Raw genomic sequence first — 6,000 nt, 5'->3', positions numbered from 1 at the left:
GGATGAGTCAACAAGCTGAGACTCAAGAGAACTGATGATGTAGGTCCAATCCAAGTCCTAAGGCCTGAGAACAAGAACTGCTGTTTCCGTGACAGTTCAACAGCCAGCCAGCTCAAGCCCCAGAAAAGGCCGATGTTTGAATTCAAAGCAGGAAAAATCTCTGTTACTTGAGGGAGGGTCAGCCTTTTTATTCTAGCCAGGCCTTCAACGGATTGGATAAGGCCCACCACATCAGGGAGGGCAACCTACTCAGTCTACGAATTCAAATGTTAATCCTACCCCAAAACACCCTGACAGACAGGTGCACCCAGAATAATGTTCAACCAAGTATCTGGGGCTCCAGGGCCCAGTCACGTTGACGTTTAAAATTAACCATCACGCCGTCAATCACACACCTTGTCTGTGTGTGGGCTGAAGCAAGACTGAATTACCTAGTATCATATGTGCAGGTATGATGATTTCTTGCCTCCGTGCTCCTGCTCATGCTGTTCCCCTTGCCTAGAACACCTTTCCCGCTCATCCACCCTACCTATCCAGTCCCACTCTCTTTCCCGCCATGAACTGGACCTTTTGCCAACAGCGACCTTGTGTCCCTTCCCACCTCTGTGCTTCCTCAGATTCAGCAGTTCCCTTCCCCGTCTGCCAAACTCCTATCCTTCTCTCCTTCAAGGATCACCATTGACCTCAGCTCTTACACCTTCCCTGACAACCCCAGGCAACCAATCGTTCCTATTACACTCGTATTTAAAGCATACTATATTAAAATCAGTTGTATCTGTGCTAACTAAACCATCAAGCCATGAGCAGGCAAGGATCTTAGCTTATTCATTTTTGTATCCTTTTACCTAATTTCCTGGCACACTGCCAGCCCCCAAAAATGTTTGATAAATAATGCACGAACGAGCACACTGCCGCTTTCCACAGGGCCTGCCCTCCTTCGTGCTGCAAAACTGATGTCTGCTGCTTCTGAACCCCCGTAGCATTTCCCTGAGGGTTTCTTCAGGCCTTCGCCCTGTTCTGTCATGTTCATTATCCGTGCTTTCTCTGCCCTACCGGAAGCTCCGGGGGCGCACTCGGTTCTGGGTGCACTTTTGTGCCCCTCACGGTGCGCCTCAGGTGCCTTAAACCCAATGAGTGAGAGGAGTCTCGAAACTGCATTCTCAGCCAAATGCCAAAGACCGCAAATCCACCACCATCTCCCCGGGGCCTGCCAAGATTTACTCACGAAGACGAGGATCCACATTAAAGAGGTTCTCCTTTGTGGTCTTCGGTCTTAGGATTTACATGAGAAAGTCCTAATTTAAGACTTTCCGTGTGATTCGTAGGTGATAAAACTATAAAGAAAAGTAAGGAAGTGATTATTATAAAAATTCGGCTGCTGGCTGCCTCGAAAGGAGGTTGTAATCTGGGAGGGATGGGGGCGGGCAGTGTTGGCAGTGGTCTATTTCATGACCTCGGTGATGATTACATGTGGATGTTTGCTTTGTAATTATTCATTGTACTATACGTTTGTTTCACATGCTTTTCCTCACGTGTCATATTTCATAAAAAATGAAGGTTGGAAATAAACAAAACAAAAATGAAGTCTCACTACTGTTACCAAGGGGTAGATACCTATCCTTAAGACACAGGCCTACCCTTCCATTTCTGATTTACCGGTTGGTCTTCCCCTCATCTGGCTGGTCATGGCCATGGCTCAGGTCATGTCAGCAGCCCCACTCTGCTGCTAGGATTCCGCACGTGCTCCCGATCTGGCCTGCCACACCTCAAGGGGCCAGGGCTGCTGTACCTGAAGCCATAGTCCATCAGCACAGGGACCTAGACCCTTCTTGGAGTCAGAGAAAGGAGAGGAACTGACCAAACCTGTTTTCTATTTTCCTTTTCTCTAACTGGCCCAGGCTTGCCCTCTTCATCTCTGTTACACATCTCTGGTGGAGACAATCTGAGTCACTGAAGAAGGGTGCCTGAGATGGGATAGGGGAGAGAAAAGTCTAGAAATGACTGAGCAACTCCATCTGCATTGGTAGGGTTTAGTCAGAACCCAGAGGCCCATGGTACAGTGAAGCTTTAATTTCAAAACGATCGGAGAATCACTCACGTGAGCCAATTGGTTCACGTTGGCATGTTGGGACCAATATTCAACAGTCAGTGAATATTTTATGTGCTAGGCACCTTGCATGCAAAGATAACTGATATGCCCCTGCTTAACCTCTTCAATGCTTTCTCCTGGTTCTTGTCCACCTCTCCAATGTCCTCAGAACCATGCACTCACTCACTGGGCTCCAGCGATGCTGCCCTCTTTGAAACCTCTCAGACAGAACTGACCTTCCCGTGCCTGCCTTAGAGCCTTTGCACTTGCTGTCCTGAGCTCTCCTGCTCTGCACAAGCCTGCTCCTTTCCACCCTGCACATCTTTGCTCAAATATCACCTCTTTAAGAGGACCTGCTCCCCACGCAGCTTAGAGCAGCACTTCCAACCCATGACGACACCACGCTGCTTTATTTCCTTCATAGCCTCGTCACTATCCAAAACAATCTCACCCCTTTAGTATTCTTACTATCATTCTCTCCCCATTAAAAAGTAAATTCAAGGTCTTCTTTCCACCACTGGACCCTCGGTGCTAGAATGTAGTCTAATTACCTGTTGAAGAAACGCAATGAATGAAGACATAATCTCTACTCAAGGAGTTAAGGTCTCCTAGCGGGACAAACAATAATCAAAAGAAGTGCGAGGACAGAGGTATGCACAAGTATCTAGCAGAACAAGAAAAGCAGAATATTCAAAAGAGTTATACTTGGGGCGCCTGGGTGGCTCAGTTGGTTGAGCATCTGACTTTGGCTCAGGTCATGATCTCATAGCTCGTGAGTTCGAGCTCCATGTTGAGCTCTGTGTTGACAGCTCAGAGCCTGGAGCCTGCTTCAGATTCTGTGTCCCTCTCTCTCTCTGCCCCTCCCTCGCTCATGCTCTCTCTCTCAAGAATAAATAAAAAACCATTAAAAAAATTTTAAAAAAAAGTTACATACTTAACAATTACTAAGTACTTCCTATGCTCCAGGCATTGTTCTAAGTATTTAATATGTATTAACTCACTGGAAATTCACAAGAACTCTGGAATATAGAAACTATTATCTTCAACAAAAACAAGGCATGAAGAGGTTAGTAGCACTTGCCTAAAGTTGTACAGCTGGCAGGTGAAAGAGCTGAGGTTCAAACCCAGAGCTGATAAAGGAAGGTTTCCCAAGGGAGCAAGGTTTGATCTCAATCTAAAGGGCCAGGGCAGGCCACGCTGATCACTGCCAGAAAGAACAGGCATGTGCAGGTACACAGGCATGGAAAAGCAGGATGTCAGGGGGGTAGATGAGTCTCATACACATAATGTTGAACACAAGAAGACAGACACAAAACGATATACACTGTAGGATTCCCCTTGGTTCAGAAACAGGCAATACTGCTCTATGCCAGTAGAAATCACAATAGCTTACCTTTCGGGGGATTACTGACTAGGAAAGGACCTAGGAAGTCTTCTGGGATGCTAGTTATTCTCTGTATCTTCATCTGCAAGGTGGTTATAGGGGTATGCTCACTTTGTACAAATTCATCCAGTGATACAATTTCCAGGATGCATGTTATATTTAAATTAAAAAAAATTAAAGGTCACTTCAGCAATAGTATTGACCTAAAAACCAAACCACTTGTGATTTTTTTTTTAAGAGGTGTAGAATTTTTGTGCGTCTTGATGATGAGATTTAATGGCTGCAGATAAGAAAAGCAGAAGGGCACCTGGTTGGCTCAGTCAGTTGAGGATCCAACTTCAGCTCAGGTCATGATCTCACAGCCCATGGGTTCGAGCCCCCTGTCAGGTTCTGTGCTGACAGCTCAGAGCGGTCATACTCCTTTGAATTCTGTGTCATCCTCTCTCTCTGCCCCTCCCCCCCTCAAAAATAAGTAAACATTAACAAAAAAAGAAAAATGAAAAAAAAAAAAAAAGAGCAGAGAGGAGGGGCACCTGGCCGGTTCAGACGGTGGAACGCGTGACTCTTGACCTCAGGGTTGTGAATTCGAGCCCCACTTTTGGTGTAGAGATTATTTGAAAATTACTTTAAAATCATAATTACTTTAAAAAAAATAAATAAAATCATAATTACTTAAAAAAAAAAAAAGCAGAAAAGAGAGATAGAAGGAACGAGAAGCTAAGACCAGGATTTAATGTGTAGACATTAGAAATGGAGGGTTCAAGAGAGGGGCTCAGAAGACAGAACAAGCTCAAAGGGACAGGGGAGAATCACGGACTGAATCTTCCCCTAACCTAGCAGATTCAGCCACAATAGCATGCATTGGATGTTTCTCTGCTTCTGGTGCTGGGAAGGGGTGAGCCTAGCTGGGACTAAGGCAGGAATGAGACAGGTGTGGGAACGGAAGCTCAGAGAGGTCTGAGATCACACACTTCATAAGTGCTGGAGTTATCTCTGCCAGAACCTCCAATTTGTGCTAAGACAGGGCCAACACTTAAGCACTGGCCCCACTTGAAGGCGGAGTTTTGGCTCAGAGGAAGTGAAAGCAGCCAGCTTTGGTGGTGTTGGTGGCTTCCTGCCCAGGGGACACACCCAGCTTCTAAATCACCATTCTGGACCGTCACGTTGTTGCTAGGCACCGGAGGGGCCCCACCAGCTTTCAAGCAGAGCCAGCCAAGGGCAGTTAACTTCGCCTCACTGCAAGGTCAGGTGCAGAACAGAGAGGGAAGCCAGCCACCCGGTGAAGGCTTTCCTTGTTTTGTTTTGTTTTGTTTACTTCCATCCCCAGCCCTCCCACCTGCCCCCTCCCATTGTCTCCCATGAATTCTAGTTATCTGTGTTCACTAGAAGGAAGAGCCTTCAACCAGGCGGCAGTTATGTGTCTCCTACAAAAATCAAACTGTTCCTTGAGGATCCATCATGGGCAGGCCCTGGGTTGGAGGCCAAGAACATAGAGATTCCCTCTTGATGGAGCTCATGATCTGACTGGGGACAGAGTGGACGCTATAGCACAGTGATTCTTGGAATACAACATGACATATGGGGTACACAACATACATTTTCTGACTGAACGGGACTAAAGAACTAAAGCCAGAGTGTTAAAGGAGCTCACAGGAAGGAGGGCCTCTGATGTCAGTTCAAGACAGAAATCAAAGAAGGCTTCATGAAGGCGACCATGCCTATCTATGTCACAAAGAATGAGTAGGAGTAGGTTGGCAGATCGGGGGAGGCATGGGGAGAGGCATTCCAGACCAAGGGAAAATGTCCAATAAATGCCTGGCAGTGGGTGGAAAATGCTTAGCAAAATAGTTAAGCCATTGTCAAGTGCATTGAACTAAGCTGCCTGTGGAAACTGACCACACGTGATGCTCCTGGAAGGGCCAGTTACACTTGAATGCTCCAGCCACCACCGCCATCACGGTGGACTCCTCATGGCCCCCCACACCTTGCAGAGTTGGCCTCCTCTCCAGCAGCCAGGCCCTGGCACCCACACGCTGCTCAGGGAGTAGCTGCCCAATAGAGGACATACTTTTCCATGGCACCAGCCAGTTGCTAGGAATCTCGAATTACCTTGTGGTCCCAACACTCGTTTTCACCAGCAGTCATCTGGCAGGAACACTTAAAATTTTTTTTTTTAATGTTTACTTACTTTGAGAGAGACAGAAAGAGACAGCACGAGGCAGAGAGAGACGGAGACACAGAATCTGAAGCAGCCTCCAGGCTCTGAGCTGTCAGCAAAGCCTGACACAGGGCTCGAATTCACGAGCGGAAAGATCATGACCTGAGCTGAAGTCCGACACTCAACCCACCGAGCCACCCAGGTCCCCCTGGCAGGAACATTTTCAATAACTAGATGAAATTATTCTTTTGTGGAACCCGGAGTCTAAATAATCCCAGTGGGAAAATTAGGCACAGGAGACAGTTTACAAGTATTTCCCTCTGGCTGCTCTGCATTTTCCTCCTCCTTCCTCTCACAGAATTAAAGTGT

Source organism: Panthera leo, chromosome C1 (genome assembly GCF_018350215.1).
Source record: "Panthera leo isolate Ple1 chromosome C1, P.leo_Ple1_pat1.1, whole genome shotgun sequence".
NCBI lineage: Eukaryota > Metazoa > Chordata > Mammalia > Carnivora > Felidae > Panthera > Panthera leo.
This window is presented reverse-complemented; position numbering follows the sequence as displayed.